Raw genomic sequence first — 18,282 nt, 5'->3', positions numbered from 1 at the left:
AGGGTTTTGAGGAAACTTGCTCGAGGCTTTGCATGCTGGCAGGTTGTGACATCTGCTGAGACCTGCTTAAGAGCAACCTCCAGAATGATCTCCCAACTCCACTTGCAATCTCTCAGCCATAGAAATTCTATTTTATTTCTTTTACACCTTATGGGAAATTTTGAATTCATTCTAATTTATTTTAAAAGGACAGCATTCACAAACGTCCGTGTTTTAATGATTAGCTTTAATGATTAACATGAGGCAACACACCTCACAAGGGATCGCAAAACAATGCCGCAAACTCTCCCTGGGTGGGCACCTCCACTGGTGACGGGGGCTCTGGAACCACACGGCTCTCCTGGAACCTCAGCTCTGCTCCCGGCCAAGTTCCCACGACCATCAGTGGGCAGGATGAGACTACCACGTTCCCACGCCTGGTTCCCACCTCCTTCTAGCTGCGTGACCCGGAGAAGATGAGCCACCTTTCCAAGCCTCCGTTTCTCCATTCCCAGAACGGCCTCAGAAGACTGCTGCGATCGTTCAATGAGATGTTTTTAATACAGTGCCTGACACTTGGAAGTCACTCCATGAGTATCTAAAGAAATGTTCTTTGCCCTTAGACAGGACTTTCATGTGTCTGAGTCTTAGAGCTTCATCTGTGAAACCAGGATGAGGGTATTGACCTCATGGGGTGATTGCTAGGAGTAAATAATAGATAAACCTAAGTGCTCCATAAATGGTAGCTAGCATTATTATTATTTTTTATTAAGCAGGATTGCTTTTGGGGGTAGAAAGCACATGTAAATTTTCCTCCAATGAAACAGAGCTTGCAGGTGAGGGTGGGGTGGCAGCAGTGTATAAAGTGTCTTAGCCTGTCACTGATCAAACAGTAAGGGAGAGAGTGGGTGTTAGTAAAAGTTGGGTGATGGAGAAGTCCTGAAAATCTGTTCACACATGTTCTGAAGCTAGAGTAAGACCTGCACGAATGCTTCGTAGATTCTGGCGGCAGTCCTGTTAGTGCCAGGTCCAAGCAAAGTTGTAATTAAGCAGCGGATGCCCTTGTCGTTTCCCAGCCTCCACCATCCGCTCCTCTTCCTCTGCCTGGAACCACACACCTGAAGCACAGGTGCTCGGTGCCATTCCTGAGAGACCTGATGGATTACCAATGCGCAGCCAAGCCTCCAGCGTCAATCAGTAACGAATATATTAGCTAATAACTCTAAGATGATTCCTCTCAGTAGTGAAGAGGGAATTTACAAAGCAAAGAGCCTTCAGGGCTTCTCAGAATAAATCTCTAGTACTGTAATGATGGGTGACGAGATAACCCTTCTGAAGGAAGATGTTCTCAGTCCCATTAAATCACAGCACATAGGAGGCTACTTTTTCCCAAACTGGCCTACTGATGACAAATTTTATAAGGCATAGACATAGCTTTCTTGAAAAATTGTTGTTCTTAGAACTAGAAGAATGCTAGAAGAAAATTGAAATATTTTTCTTCTCTCTGGATGGGGAAGAACTTTCTAAAGATAAAAAAATAAAAGGAATCACAAAGTAAAATCTGTACACATTTGGGCTATATAAAAATTAAAACTTCCCATCTATTAGAAAACACCATAAGCTTGCTCAACACTGGGAAATAACACTGCCCACAGCATTTATATACATAATGTATAAATAATTCATACAAATGAATAAGCAAATCTATCATCCCAATTGAAATATGGCCCCAAAACATAAACAGATAATTACCAATCTGAATTATAAACCTTTTTATCACTAAGCAGAATAGTAAAGATTTTTAAATATGTTAGCATACTATCTTGGTGAAAGTTCATTAAGACTATGAAATTGGCCCAATTTTTCTGGAAAGCAATTCTGCTAAATAAATTAGTGGTCATAAAAATGTTTTCAGTCCTTGATCCAATGAGCCCACTTCTAAGGAAACTCGGAAAGTTTCCTTAGGGAAAAATCGAGGTTTCAGTCAAAGTTTTGGTACAATGGTGTTTACTACACCTTTATTTATAATGGCAAAATTTGTAGAAAAACCTACACTCAACAAGGGTTAAATAGAGGGTTTGTATATTTATAAGAATTTTATAGAGTCATATAAAAATTATTTAAAATTCCTTGTGATGTGGGAAAATGCACATACAAAATTTAGTGGAGGAAAAAAATCAAGATATGAAACAGGACTTACTGGGGTAACATTTGAAATTTTTTGGAAGTGGCTGTCTGAGCATTGAGGGATATTTAGAAATAGCAGCTGGGTGGCAGGAAAGAGGGCTGTGATCGCTAAATATCCACAATGGACATGAAAAGGGGGGACCAGCAGCATACAAACCCACACCTGCCATCCCTAGCAGTGGGTACCACGTGGCCCCCAATCATTTATCAGCATATACACGTGCCACGTAGGTGTGTGCACACTGTACACATGTGTGTGTAAATGTCTGTAAAGTCACAATTAAACAATGGTTAGCTTCAGACTGTGAGATTAGGCTCATGTCATTTTCTTTTATTTCTTTTTTTTAATTCTTGGTATTTTTCAAATTTCCTAAACACATATTGCTTTTTTATTTATTTTATTTTATTTTACGTATTTTTTTTTGCTCTTCAAGTCATTCAAGCAATTTTTTAAACTAGAATAAAAACACAAGCAAATAAATTCTGAGTGAGATTTTGTACATGCTTGCTTTCCTTTTACCAGGATGTAAATATATTAGAGTTTGGAATATCTTTCCCCATACAGGTTAGCTCTAAATCTCTCTAAATTTGGTTATGAATCAGAATGTGACCTTTTGTCACCTATGGAAATCCAAGCACTTGAAGGAAGAGTTCTGTGAATGAGCTAAAAAAAGAATCAAATTCTATTGCTATAAATAGCCAAGGGGCCTGGAACTAGCCAGAGCCACGCCCCAGTGCCCTCTTCCTGGGAGCTTTTAAATTTTAAAGCAATTAATGGCCCTTGCAGTTCTTGGCTGTTCTGTCCGCTGCTGAGTCACCCACACTCTTGAAGCCGATTTTGAGATTTACAAAGCTGAAATTTCTTTGTTGAAATTAACTGCCAGGTGGCGAAGGGGCGAGTGTGTTTTCATGGCTGCACTTGTCTCCTCCTAGAGTCTGAGCCTCAGAACTGGAGCCCTGAGCTCCAGGGAGGCCAGGACAAAGGGCTCCGAGGCCACGTTCCCTTCGCTGAGCTCCAAGACATGAGGCGAGTCATGTTTTCTGCTCAGAGTATGAAAATAATCCTGGCCCCATCCCCCAGGGCTTAGCACATGAGATAAACCAAGAGGAGCTGCAAGATGTGTCGCTGACAGAGGCCACTGTTCCTATGGGCCTCACTCGCACGTGGGTGTGCACAAAGCTCTGCGAAGGTGTTGACTGATGAGTAAGACGTCACCCAGCAGCCAAGGAGTCAGTGGTATTTGAATTTTTACAAGTGAGTTAGGTGGGATTGTCCAAAATTTCAGAACCGGATGCTATCAAGATGTCCAGTGCTATCACAGAGAGCCTTGGGGGAGATGCCCACCCATTTCTCTCAAAACCAAAGTCCATGAAGACGGGCATTCACTGCCATCTACTAGTTCACATCGGGCCACTGCCAGGTGGATCTGTCCCCTTAAACGCCGTCCATTTTCCCTTCCCTCTTCCTTCCATGTGTCCTCCTGCCCCTGGGGAAGCCAGAGTTCATCCACCAGTCCCAGAGTGCCAACAGCCTCTGCTGGAGGACTAGTTATTGGACAGGGTCCACATAACTAGTCTCTTCTCAGGAAGTATCTAAGTATGCCAAAATCCCAGAACCCATAAGGGAAAAGATAGACTTGACCCACTAAATCTAAAGATTTGTTTTCCTGTGGCAAAAACTCTATAAACAGAGCCAGAGACATGCCACAAACTGAAAGTAGTCTCACCACAGAAGAAGCAAGCTCATAATAGTAATTTATCAGCACCACTGGTAAATCAGTAGGTAACGTGTGTTACTTAGGATTTTCTCCGAGATTCCTTCCGGACCCTCAGGTAAACCAGGCCCCAGGGAGAGCCTGTGTAGCATCCTTGAGCTTTCCTTCCCTAGACGGGCCCGGCACCGTTCCCCAAAAGCTCACTCGGCCGTGGACAGCTGTGGACAGCTGCTCAGCCATGGGCCACATCATCAGGGACGGACAGCAGGGCAGGACGATCAGAGCAGCCCCGGGCTGAGTAATCATTTTTCCACATTCTTGCCTTTTTTTTTTTTTTTTTTAATTATCAAAGCTCAAATAGCCCAAAGCATGAAGTACTTATTTAAGCATTTAAGTACCAAAGCATGGTACTTATTTAAATTTGTGATGAAATCTATAGGCTAGAAAATTGTGATTTATATGTAAAAGTACTTTGATTGCATTAAAACTACATTCTACTCCCTCTTATTAGATGGAAAATATTTTCTTTGGAAAGATAAAAAAGTGAATATAAATAGTCACCCAAAATTTGTATAGGTAAGAAAGCATGTGATATGACTTTTTATATAACACTAAAAATATAAATAAAACTTGATTCTCTGTCCCAGGGTAACCGTTTTCTTGCCTTGACTAAGCAGATGTTATAAAAGCAAGAAAAGTGTGCACACATGTTTGAGTGTGTACTCTTTTCCATCTTTCTCCCCTGACACTCATGAAAGCAAATCTCAATTTTAATTTATTTTAAGTTTAGTAATACACTATATTGTATTGCAAAGAAAAGCATACTCAAAGTAAAGAACCTTCAAAAAATTTAAATGTTGTTTGTGTTTATATGTCCTTCAAAAGAAAATAATTATTTCCACAAAAATTGATTTATTAGAGATAAATCTCTGATTTATGTTCTGCATGGCAGAAGTGATATTTTTCCACTCGTCCGGTCTTTAACCACTGGACACCATTTTCCATACAAGGAACGGTAAAGTCTAAACTCCCTTTCGTCTATTACTGTTCCTCTTAGTTCTTGGGTATTACAGTGATTTACTGAAAAGACACCAAATCTTGAATCATCTTTAGACCAAGTCACATGTGATTCAGAAAGTGTTTGATTGACACTGGTCACACTGTCTTCACTTTTGTGACATGATTCTATATTTGCAACAAGGTAGGTGGTCCCGCATGACACCAACCAGGCAAGGGATGAAGCTCCTTCCCCAGGTGGTCCTGGAACTGCCACCAGCAAGACACCAATTAGCTCACTGGCGCAACCAGAGCTCCTCACTGTGAAATGGACAAGCATGCTTGCCAGCAGGTTCCCAAGTCCCCAGAACACACAAGGGTATCAGCTGGCACCGGGGACATAAATGGGACAAGCCAGGAGAGAGGAGGAACCCTGCAAGTGTAAGGCTGACTCTGGGCTTCAGTGTATGTCTTCTTTATGTGAATGGCTTGATGTGGTGCAAACTTTCATCTCACCTTGGACTGGAAGTTTCTATTTGAGGTGGAACAGTGTGCAATTCCCTATTATGTTGATTAAAGCCATTGAGATAATCTTTCTTTTCCTAACTAGTCAATATCTACTCTTTATAACAGGCTCCCTTCGTAGTAGAGTTGGGTCACCTGTAAGGTAGATTGAGGGAATTATCAGAACAATTCACACAAAGGCAAAGTCTCTCTCACTTGCTGATCTCCTCATCTCGCCTCACCTTGATCAGGCCCAAACTTTCCAGGTAAATGTAAAGGCAGACTTAAGCATTATTATAAATACCAAACTAAATTTTAGTTTGACAAATATGGAGGACATAGTAAATTATTTAGAAAGTAGACTTAATGTGAGTAGGGGGACAAGTCACACTTTATTCCTTCATTGATCACATCTGTATTTTAAAGAGAAATAATAATGGGACATTAAAAAGCATAGATACTGATGCGGTGTGTGTGTATCTTCCTTTCAGAACAAGCATTTATCGAGCATCTACTAGGTACTAAGCCCTTTCCAAGGCTCAAAGGGCTTTTGAGTTAGTAGGAGAACTCAACACGTTAACAAAATGTTACCCCCACAGTGTGTGATGAGTGCTGTATTACAGGTAATAACAAGATACTGCAAATGCACTGAGAGGAAAGGTCAGATCTAACCAGAAGGTGCAGGAAGGCTTCTCAGGGTAACATTTGAGCCGAGTCTTTAAGTGGAGCAGGAATCTTCTCTGCAGATGAGAGGAAAGGGAACTCTAGGCAGAAGAAGTGGCTTGTACAAAGGAGCAGAGCCCGGAGCAGTAATGATTCACTCAGGGACTCCACGTGGTTCAATACGGAGGACAGTGTGCACAGTGGAAAGGGCAGGTGGTGGAGGCTTTGGCTGGCCAACCTAAATATTTGGATTTCTCTCTGTAGGCAAAGGGTGGCTGGTGAATGATTTAAATAAGGATATAATCTGCAGATTTAAATGCGTTATTTCGGACACAATGCTGAGGATAGAGGAAGGGATGTAGACATGATCAGACACATCAGTTAGGGGGTGAGTGTTAAAGCTCCTATGGGAAATGGCATGACTTTAGATACTGAAAAAGTGATTTCAAAGGGAAAGTATTAATTTTTAAGTTCCCAAATGAATTGTATTAACGCTGGGTGCTATAAGGGGTTCAGAGGAAGAGAGCAATGGTCTAAAGAGTCTGGGATGCTAATTCCTAAAGGAGAGAAGAGAAGATGGGGTGGGGGGACACTTATGCAAAAGCATTCATGGCATTTCCTCTACTTGGAAAGCATGTCCTTTACCTGTCACTGTGGCCCAAACTGGAAATAAATGGTTGCGCTTAATTCAAATGTTAAAGCAAGAGAAATAGGAAGAAAGGATAGAAAAACTCATTTTATGTGGGTTAACCTTCTATCAACTCAGGGGGTGTCAATACCAGGAAATTAGTCCATGTGTGGATAATGGTGTGAAATTCAGCTGAAAGAAACTTAAACTGATGTATCCAATTCTGAAAATTCAAGATTAAGAACCAAATAATTTCCCACTTAGCGTTGTTGTAGTTGTGCCACTGATACTGCAGTTAGCTTTGTCTCATGTGACAGGGCTCCTGAAGAAAGCCCGGAACTCCTGGGACCAGCTCTAGCCCGGGCCCCGCTGCTCACTGAGGCCCGGCAGCTCCCTAACCTTAGTGTGCCCCAGTTTCTTCACCTTGAGCAGGGATAAGAATACTTGCCCTACTTACCTCATAGAGCTGTGGTGAGATGAAAAAGAAACAACAGAATGAATTTTAAAGTGGTGTAAAATATAAGCTTTTGACATTATCATAGAACATAGCTTAGTGCATTTAAAATATGAAAATTCTTTCATTTATAGGGTGTCTACATTTTACATATCTATATTCTCGTATGAAAGTCTTCTTGCTCCTTTGGTTTAGCTTACAAAAGAAGAAAAAAAAAGGGAAACTAATGTGCAATACTTTTTTACTATATGGCAAGTGCACTTTTATACAGATTATTTCAAAAATGTAAGATTATCCCCATTTTAGAGACAAGGAAACTTCATATTTAGTATGTGCCAGAGCAAGATTTGAACCCAGAGAGAAGAAGGCGAATGGGGCAGGTGTGCAGCAATGATGGATGATCTACCACCACGAGAGAAGGAGCGAGCAGCCTCGTCCATCTGTCCACACATTCAAATACCCGCCGACGTCACTGGGAGCCCTAAAATACTGCAGGTGCAGGGACTCAGCCAAACTGACACAGTGAAGGAGGCCCTGCCCTCAGAGAGCCTGAAGTCTTGTAAAAGATGGACACCCGTTGACTATGATGAAGTGTCACAAGTGGTAGCACAGGTGAAGTTCGGGATGCCACGGAGCACAGAGCAGGAGAACCCAGCCTGGTCCAGCCTGATTCCAGACTTTGCAGCACCAACCCTTGTGTGATCCAGGTGTATCTCATTTCCTGTCCTCAGATACTTATGAGATTCCACTTTATCCCTTCAAAAATAAACTCTCCGTTTACGTGAACCAGCATACTTGATATCTAAACCTTTTTGTCTGCCCAGCACCATTCTGGGCACTACTGTCCTCTTAGGAACTGTCCCTTCTCTTCCTGTTGGGCCTATTGATCGTAAGGCCCCACCTCTCCTGCCCCTTAGTGTGGCTGATCAGAACATCTACATTTCAGCTCTAGGGGATGGTTCAGGGCTTTGCACCCAAATCACCCTCGGGACTCAGAATCCTTTTGTGGAGACTCATAGGGAAATTGAGAGAGACAGAGGGTATAATGGTTTGGAGCGATGTACCCCAGGAAAACAAGTTCTTAAACTTAATCCCTTCCTGTGGGTGTGGACCATTGTGAGCAGGACCTTCTGATGAGGTTCCTTCAGTGAAGGTGCGGCCCAGCTCAGTCAGGGTGGGTCTTAATCCTGTCACTGGAGTCCTTTATAAGAGAATGAAAATCAGGCAGAGGGAAAGCCATGGAGGGAATGGCCAGAAGCTGAGAGTCAACAAAACCCAGAAAAGAACAGAGAGGCCAGGAGAGCCAAGACACGCAGGAAAAGAGGAGGCTTCCTGTTGACATCTTTTTAACCAAGCCTGTCTTTGGTAAGAAAACATCACCTTTCTAAGGCCTTGATGGACTGAATTTCAACTTCTCCTAGCCTCGAAACTGTGAGCTGGTAAATTCCCATTGTTTAAGCCAACCCATCACATGGTATCTGCGTGAGCAGCCAAGGAAACTAAAACAGGGAGTCTCTGTCCCTCTGGGAGCTCAAGCACAGAGAACCCATAAGATTGGCAACTTCGGGGCCACGGCTGCCACCAGTTGGAGGGCCCTCGCCTGAGAATGAAAGCACAATAGAGAACAGCAGAGCCAGTACACACCGGAAAAGAGGAGGCTTCCTGTTGACATTTTTTAACCACTGCTTGGGCATTCTTATTACAAGAGCCAATATATTCCTTTTGTATTTCCTTAAGTTAAATGAGTTGTTTTCACCTGCAATAAAAAGTGTCCTCCCTAATACAGCTATTCTGGATAACTTTCTGTTGCATACACAAATACTCTCTGACCAAGATGGTTTGGTGGGGATGGAACTGGGGTGGACGAAACCAACTAGCCCTATATTTCTCCTATGCTTTCCAATGTAATAATGCATTTGTATAACACTTCACATGACCATTTCTCACACATCTTCCTATGGGCCTCACGACATTTCTGTGAACTGGGTATTACTATTTCCATCTTGTGGTGGCATCCCAAGGCTGACTAGCTTGAAAGGGGCTGACTGGGTCAGAACATTGTTCTGGTACCAAAGTCAGTTTTCCTCCCCTTCTGCCACCTCTCTGATCCCCGCCTTCTCCACCCCCACCCCGATGCCGGGGCTACTGCATTCAGCCTGCAGCTCCAGTTATGATCCCTTGGAACATTATGAATCTATTTCATCACTTTTTTGGAGTAATTAAAATCATAGAAAATTGTATTACCCAACTGTACTGTAATTTTCATGTGCAAAATTCTGATAAATTAATAGCATAATTTGATTTTTCAAAAATATATTTTTGAAATATATATTTATATATATTTATATATTTATGATTTATGATTTATATATTTATGAATCAGATATAATCAGTATAATCAGATTTTTCAAAAATCTTAAATCATGCCAACATATTTTTTTAAAGCAGTGGAAGGATGACTATGTGTATGAAACTCAGCAAAAATATTTGGAAATAGAGCAATAATCAGATGTAGGTATCCATCTGATGATCAACAGAAAGTTCGTTTATCATCAGATTCCTTCTCTTAAATATAGAACAGTTCTGAGCTGAAAATAAAATATAGAAAACTGTAGCTATTTCTTTTGAATGAAAAACTCACTATAAGACTAGGATAGCAGTCCTTTCAAAGCTGTAGGATTTGAGGGGGACAGAAAATTTTTTGCTCCATTACCCTAAAACATTCCAGTGAAATATTAAATTTGGATTGGATCATTTAAAATACTATTCATTTTAACATTTCACTGATGATTAAATTTATGCTAAAATAAATCACTGCACTTTATTTTCTTGACAACCTAATAAAACTAAAATTTCTCTTTCAAACTCTGTTATATTTTTATCCCTTAGAATTCCATTTGGATATTATCTTCTTGTTTTCGTGGCAGTCTTGGAAGAATGTCACCAACTGTTATGCACTGAGTCGCCAGCTAAAATAAGCATGAGGCCACCGCTACTTGGTATAGGTTATTTTGATGTGCTAATAGCTTTATTAAATTAAAGGTTTATTTTGAAATATAAATATTGCCAGGTGTTGCACATAAACATAGGCTAAGAACATTTATTAAATCTCCATACTTGTGTGGGTGAATTGTAATTTCTTCATTAAAACATCACCCTATTTAGCATATGAAACAAAAAAGAAAAATCTTAAGAATTCTTTCCCAAGCCCATTCTAAAATGCTTTTTTTGGCTATCATAAGTGAAATCTATTTAAGGATTTTTCTGGACTTCTGTTCACCTCCCCTACATGAAGACTGAGCATGAAACACAGGGGAGACGTGATGGCGTGGAGACACTAAGTAATTGTCTACGTGTGGAGGGGAAGGTTGGAAAATTCTCCATCTCCTGAAGTGGAACACACAGCCAATTCCATAAGGTCATGTTTTGGGTAGCACCAGTTCTATTTAATGGCGTTTCCAAGTTGTAACAACAGGATCATGGCATTGAAAATGGATTCTGAAGCTAAGAGGAAAAAAGTATTCCCTTAATTAAGTTCAAGGACATAGTTGCCTGACTTAGGCAATGACATTTAATTTATTCTCTTTTTTTTTTTTTTCCATTCTCTCATATGCACACTCTGCTACACCTTACTGAACAAGCTGAAAATTCAATAAATAAATGCATTCATTAATGATTCAGTATAACCCGAAAGGAAAGGAAAACTGCTGGAGCCACTCCACGGGTCTCCCTGTTTCCAAAAGCAATTACTGCAGTGTCTGATCCGGGGACTGAGCTGCAGGGGGCTGGGACGCGGGGTGGGGGGCAGGTGCTGCTGCTACTACAGCAGCTGTGGCCCTTCGAGCCTTCACGAGTGGCTGCCTCCCCGGCCTCAGAATCTGCTCACCCACAGTGGCTGAGAAAAGAGAAATTTGAATAAATTCATATTAAGGGGGTACTTCCTTCTTCCCCTTCATTATGCACCAAGAGATGTTCTAGTTAAATCCAAGACACCACCTTGGAATATGTTAATGCTCATAAATTAAATTGCTCACAGAAGGTGATCAATTTTTAATGTTTACACTCAAAATGTTCTTTTTAATTAATACTCAGCTACATTTGTACTCTCTGTTCACTGCAGAAAATGTCTGAACTTGCAGAGAACTGCATAAAGTTGTAAGACATCACACTGCAGTGATTTTCAAAGTCATATCCTCCAACAGGAGAATTAGGATTTAGCTTTGGAGGGTGGATGGGAAAGGGCCCTAACTTCAGAGAGTAGCAGGAAAACACTCTGTCTTCAGAGGTATTTTCAGAAAGTTACTTACATTCCTCTTAGGGATGTGGAAATTACCTCTGCATCATCGCCCACCAGGTACTTTGAGACAAACACATGAAAATTGAAAGTGATTTCCAAATTCAGGAGAAGCTCATTGGTTTACAGTTCACTTGACTGATAATTAAGGTTAATTTGATCAACGTTAGTTATGTAGGACTATAAAGAAACAGATTCTTTACTAGGTGTGTGACCTTGAGAAATTTACATAACTCATCAGTAAAAATGGAAATAATACTGATATTATTGACTTTTTATGAGGATTAAATAATACATGAAATGGTTTAACAGTTCCTGGCTTATATTAGATACTAAAAAAGCTATTCATTCATTCTGGTGTATAGTCTCATATTCAGTCCCATTGTGCTTGGCAGTTGCTCTCTCAACATGGGAATAAGAGTACACCAGAAAATATACATGCACGTCACGGTGGAAAAGGTTGCTTCCAGGTATAGCTTGGGGTCTTACCGCAAGGTTGTGGCAATTCGAGGAAGCAGGCCTTGGACTTGAAGTAATTCTGCAAAGGAAAAGTATCATTTTGTTTAAAGATAAGCCCAGCTTCAGTAGCAAACAGATGCTCACGGACCATGACAGGGACAGGGGCTTCCGTGGTGGCATTGTCAAGTCTATAAAAAATGAGAGTAGAAGATCCCCAAAAAAGTATAAAAGAACATTTAAAAAATATATAATTGATTCTGCTCATCCTTACATTCTCTTCGTCTTGATTGTGTTTATTTTTATTGTTATTATATTTTTTAGGATCTGTAATAGTATGTCTTGCAGACAGACTTCCAAGTTTTCATAGTCTGATGATAGAGGAAATTTAAGGCTTAGATGAAAATAGTAACAAAGAAGAGGAACTGGCATTTACTGGAGGGGGGTGTGGCCAGGAGAGATTATACGGACTTGATGAAAGTATAATTTTGGCAAAATGGACAGAAATTTCCATCTCTGCATATGCTGAAACTAGCTGTTGGGGTGGTAAATATTAAAATATAAATGTGTATATATTTTTTACTAGTGGTACACTAAGCTCCCTAGGAAGTTCTCAAGATGTCTCTTTGGGATTTAGCATCCAAAAGTGTGAGGTTTTAGTCTATAAACATCTCCTGGCTATGTGTGATTCCAATAATTCATGTAAGCCTTGCTTTCATGTGTCTATGGAAAATTTTTGTATGTGACTCATTAAACCCATAAAAATTTATTTATACCCATGAAATTCAGTGGGGTACTAGATAGGACACGGAGAGTGTACACACTTGTAATACTTAAAACCAGAGATGTAAGACCACTTCCTGGACCACTATTTCTGGGATCACCATTATAATTTGCCACATGTTGAACTGGAAAACAATGAATTATCTTTAATCCAAATTTAATGTTCTTCTATTTTGCCCAAGTCCTACATAATTTCTGAGTATTGCAATGTGAACAAATTCTCTAAAAGCCGAACAGAATACAGATGTATGGGGTTTTATTTTCTGAAGTAAATGATTCAACAGTGTTAAGAAAGTAAGGCCCAGAAAATAATAAAAGGATGTTTTTGTTGCGAGATCCCAGGAGGGGACAGCAATGACTTAGAAACAAGGAACCCTGACTCATCAGTGAGAATTCTATTGGTGTGGGACTTTAAGAGGGTTCACCCAGTTTGTGTTAGTCGCCAACGTTTCTTGATACTTTTTCATTTGCCTTTTGCAACGCTATTTCAGAGTCACCATAAGTCCGACTGGATGGTTATACATCCAGCTCCTGGAAGAACAAACAGCTGAAGTGTGCAAGAGTAGCGTGATCAAGCTTTTCAACCATGCTGCACATTTGTCCAAAGGAGCAGCTTCAAAAACATATAATCCCCAGGCCCCATCTGGGTTGTGTCCCAAGTATTAGTAAATTTCTTTGAACTTCTCTTTTTTAAAAATGAATTAATTTTTGATTGTGGTAAATTGTACATGACGTAAAAATCATTTTAATTATTTTAAGAAAATTATTCTTTAACATTAAGTATATTGACAGTGCTGTGTAATCTTCACCACTACCTATTTCCAGATTATTTTAATCATCCCAAACCAAAGCTCATACTCATTTAGTAATAACTTCCCACTCCCTCCTCTGCCCACCCCTGGTAGCTACTCTTCTGCTTTCTGTGTCTATGGATTTGCTTATTCTAAGTATTTCATATAAGAGAAATCATTCAATATTTGTCCTTTTCATGTCTGTCTTATTTCACTCAACATGATGTCTTCAAGGTTCATGCTGTTAGAGTATGTAACAGTCCTTCACTTCTTTTTACAGCTGAATAATATTCCATTGTATAGACAGACCACGTTTCATTTATCCATTCCTGTTGATGAACACTTAGGTTGCGTCCACCTTTTAGTTACTGTGAATAATGCTGTGAGGAGCATCAGTGTACAAATGTCTGTCTGAGCCCCTGCTTTCAGTTCTTTTGGGCATATACCTGGGAGTGGAATTACTGGGTCATGTGGAAATTCCATGTTTAACTTTTTGAGGAAATTCAAAACTGTTCCACCATGGCTGCACCATTTTACATTGCCACGACCAGTGTACGAGGGTTTCTATTTCTCCACATCCTCATCAACACGTGTTATTTTCAGTTTTTTAAAAAATAATAGCTCTCCTAGTGGGCGTGAAGTGGTATCTCATTGTAGCTTTAATTTGCATTTCTTTAATGGCTAATGATATTGAGCATCTTTTCATATATTCATTGACCATTTGAATATCTTCTTTGGAGAAATGTCTATGCAAATCCTTGGCCCACTTTTAAATTGGGTTGCTTGTCTTTTTATGTTGAATTTTAGGGGTTCTCTATATATTCTGGATGTTAAACCCTTACCAAATATATGGTTTCCAAATATTTTATCCCACTCTATAAGTTGTTTTTTCACTTTCTTGATAATGTCCTTTGAGGCACAAAAGTTTTTAATTTTATGAAGTCCATTTTATCTTTTTTGCGGTTGTTGTTATTTGTGCTTTTGGTGTAAAATCTAAAAATTCATTGCCTACTACAAGGTCCTGAATGTATTTCCCTGCATTATCTTCTGGGAGTCTCAGAGAATTAGCTCTTATATTTAAGTCTTTGATCCATTTTGAATTGGTTTTTGTATATGGCGAGAGGAAGGGGTCCACATGTCTTTTGCATGCAGATTTCCAGTTGCCCCAGCATCATTTGAAGAGACTATACTTTCCCCATTGAATGAATAGTCTTGGCATTTTCATCAAAAGTCGACTGACCATAGATGTGTGGACTTATCTTTGGATTCTCAATTCTATTTCATTGGCCTGTATATCTATCCTTATGTCAGTATCACAGTGTTTTATTTACTGTATCTTTGTAGTAAATTTTGAAATCAAAAACTGTGAGTCCTCCAATTGTGCCCTTCTTTCTTGTGATTGTTATGGCTATTTGTGGTCCCTTACAATTCCACTTGAATTTAAGGATCAGCTTTTCCATTACGGAAAAAAAAAGAAGACTGCTGGAATTTTTATAGGGATTTCTCAGAATTTGTAAATCACTTAACAATGATAGGTTTTCCAATCCATGAACATGGGATGTCTTTCTATTTATTTAGGTCTTCATTAATTTCTTTCAGTAACGTTTTGTAGTTTCAAGTGTACATGTCTTTCACCTCCTTGGTTAAACTTATTCCTAGGTATTTCATTCTTTTAGATGCTATTGTAAATGGAATTGTTTTCTTTATTTCCTTTTCAGATAGTGCATTACTGGTGTATGGATACCCAACTGACTTCCGAGTGTTTATATCATATATTGAAACTTTGATAAATTCTTCTATTAGTTCTAGTGTCTTTCTTGTGGATTTTTTGTGGGGGGGTTTTTTTATATATAGGGTCATATCATCTGCAAATAGGGATAATTTGACTTCTTCCTTTCTTAAGTTGGATGCCTTTTATTTCTTTCTGTTGCCTGGCTGCTCTGCTAGAATTTCCAGGACGGTGCTGAATAACATGGTGACAGTGAGTAAACTTGTCCTGTGTCTGGTCTTGAGGGAAGGCTTTCAGTCTCTCACCATTGAGTATGACATTTGCTCTGGGCTTACCCTAAATGCCCTTTATCATATTGAGAAAGTTCCCTTCTATTCCTAGTCTTCTAAGTGTTTTTATCATAAAAAGATGTTGGATTTTCTCAAGTGTCTTTTCTACATCAATTGGGATGATAATGTGTTTTTTTCCTTCATTCTATTAATGTAGCATATATATTACATTGGTTTTCTTATGTTTTTCACTGTAGCTTTATATTATAGTTAAAAAACATTTGTTACAAAAATATCACCATGGATCAACAACTAAGTGGCAATTATACATGATTACTAAAGAAACTGCAGAAATGAAAATGACCAAAATAATAATCTCTGCACTTTTGATGAGATTCCCATCTCTAAAGATGTTTGTTATTAGCGGATTTCATTAAATGTATCTAGGCGAGCAAATACAACTTTATAAACTATGCATACAGGGTATGAAGTGATCAAATAGAAATTCCCTGGTGCTACTTCTACTAGAGGAAGGGAGTCGTTTAATTGTATTTCATAGAAAGTACCATGGCCCACGGTAGGAAATATTTGGCATATATATATCTCTATATATCCACTTTCCTCTCCACAAAAGACATTATGAATCAATTATAATTGAGCCTGGATGTGGACACACAACATTTCTTAATCTTGGTCCAGGCAGTCATCACAAATCAGAGTTTGCAGACGAGATGAAATCTGTATGATATTCTCAACACAATAGAAGATGCGTTTCCCTTTCAGACAGCAAGCAAGAAACTATTCTCTCCATGGTATAAATGCCATCGCCACACTAAAGAGTGTCCTGATCTTGCAGAGGGAGCACAGAACCACATGTTCATGTTAGGGATTCAGAGAACTACAAGAAGCCACATCTTATCCAAAGCAGGTGGTCAGCATTTTGCATAGTGTATTTGAAAGAAAGAAAAGAACTCCATAAAAATCCATTGACAACAAAATCTATCATAGTTAAAGACTATAATTTGAGCTCATGCAAAATCTGTAAACCTACAATTTCTCTAACAAAAAAAAAAAGCAAATTGGAATCTATAATTCATATAAAATAAGCACTGAAGTAGATTTTAGGGCAGCTAATGTGGAAATAGAGAAATGAGGAGCACACAAAAGGAGATACAGATTGGACCAGAACTTCTTCTTCAGCCACACTGTCATGTCTGGCAGTTGGTACTGGCTGTCAGCAGAGCACCCCCAGTTCTCCTCCACGTGGTCGCTCATCCTCCAGTAGACTAAACCAGCTCCCCGCCATGGCCATCTCGGGGAGCATTCCAAGAGAGTGAAGACCAAAGAACCAGAACCTGCACAAAATCTCTTCAACCATATTATATGGGTCAAAGCAAGGTTCAAGAGGTTGGCAAAGAGACACCGTCTCTTGGTGGGAGAAACTACAAAATATGGGGTCCATGTTTTCCAATCTGCCACTCACGGTGGAGTTCTAGTCTGATTTAACACCTCCTTCTGTTTCTTCATGAACTCCCAAGCTGAGTTCTTCTAATTATTATGTATGGACAGCAGGACCAGATGGGGCCTTGCTGACACCATCCTAAGATTCCAATGCCCAGAAGTAGCCAAAATGGGTGAGCAGTTGGTCTTACAAAATCCTGTCATAAAGAAGCTTATTTCTGGCTAAGAATGCTACTCACATCTCACATAATCACCCTCCCATCTTATTTACTTTCATAGAATCCTAGCATTAAAAAGATAAAAGGAACTTAAATATCATCTATTAAGTGGTAAGCAGATTATAAATTTAGAAAAAAATACAAATTTCTATTTTATTAAAAAAAAGTGAGGTCCACCCAAGTTGAGGGAGGGGAGAGATCTTTTCTACAACCATGTTACCTTCTTTATTGAATACTGCAGAGCCTTGTAGTCACTGAGATTTTTCGATCTGGACACAATTAAGGAAGCACAAAGCTAGGCTGGCAAGAGGACAAACTCCCTGATTTTCTGGATGAGAAATGGTGACGGGGTGGCCAAGTCTCTTGTTCAAGGTCGCAGATTGCTGACGCCAGAACTGATTCGGTGAAACAAAACTCCCCACTCCCAGGCGTCCACTGAGGACAGTGACTTGGACTCAGGGAAAGCCATACAAATCTTTATCTACAGTCCGGCTGCTCTGGCTAGACCGGGGGTTGCCACACTTTGTCTGTAGGAGGCCAAATAATAACTACGTTAGGAACTGTGGGCCGTACAGCTTCTCGCATCCACTCAACTCTGCCCTTGCAGCTCCAAAGCAGCCACACACAACAGTTAAAAGAACCCGTGTGGATGACTTCCAATAAAACTTTACTTACAAAAACAGGCGGCAGGCCAGGAGTATATGTCGTCTTGAGGCAGAATTTCTTCTTCCTTGGGAAACTTTCTTGCTCAAGTGACTGGAGGAGGCCCACTCATATTATAGAGAATGGTCGAATGATCTCTTTTACTTAAAGTCAACAGATTATAGATGCTAATCTCATCCACAAAATACCTTCTGGGCAACATCTAGGCTAGGGTTTGCCCAAACAACCACTCAAGCCAAGCTCAGCCTCCATCTGCCAACCTCCAGCTCACCTGTGGAAACACAAGCAGTAATAAATTATTTTTTGTTAAGCCACTGAGTTTTAGGTTGGATTGTTCCATAGCAATCACTAATTTATTCAAAGGTTAGGTTTAACATTAGTTAAATAAATTCCCCAAATAGGGCTATTTACATCCATTACAGGACTATGACTTTTTCTCTTTCTTGCATGTGATTTGTCTTTCCCACTGAAAATTTAAGTCAACCGCTAAAA

General features: G+C 39.7%; 1 long non-coding RNA gene across 1 annotated transcript; it reads right to left on the bottom strand.

Annotated features, from left to right (window-relative positions):
- Positions 1 to 10,689: 10,689 nt before the first annotated feature.
- Positions 10,690 to 18,029, bottom strand: LOC119507270. Its single transcript, XR_005211179.1, has 3 exons — positions 17,803 to 18,029; positions 11,910 to 11,958; positions 10,690 to 11,021 (listed from the first exon to the last, which is right to left on the bottom strand). It is a non-coding gene; the product is annotated as an uncharacterized LOC119507270 (long non-coding RNA).
- Between the last annotated feature and the right edge of the window lie 253 nt (positions 18,030 to 18,282).

This window comes from Choloepus didactylus, chromosome 12, assembly GCF_015220235.1.
Source record: "Choloepus didactylus isolate mChoDid1 chromosome 12, mChoDid1.pri, whole genome shotgun sequence".
NCBI classification, from domain to species: domain Eukaryota; kingdom Metazoa; phylum Chordata; class Mammalia; order Pilosa; family Megalonychidae; genus Choloepus; species Choloepus didactylus.
Note: the sequence above shows the minus strand (reverse complement) of the source record. Positions and strands in the feature narration are given on the sequence as shown.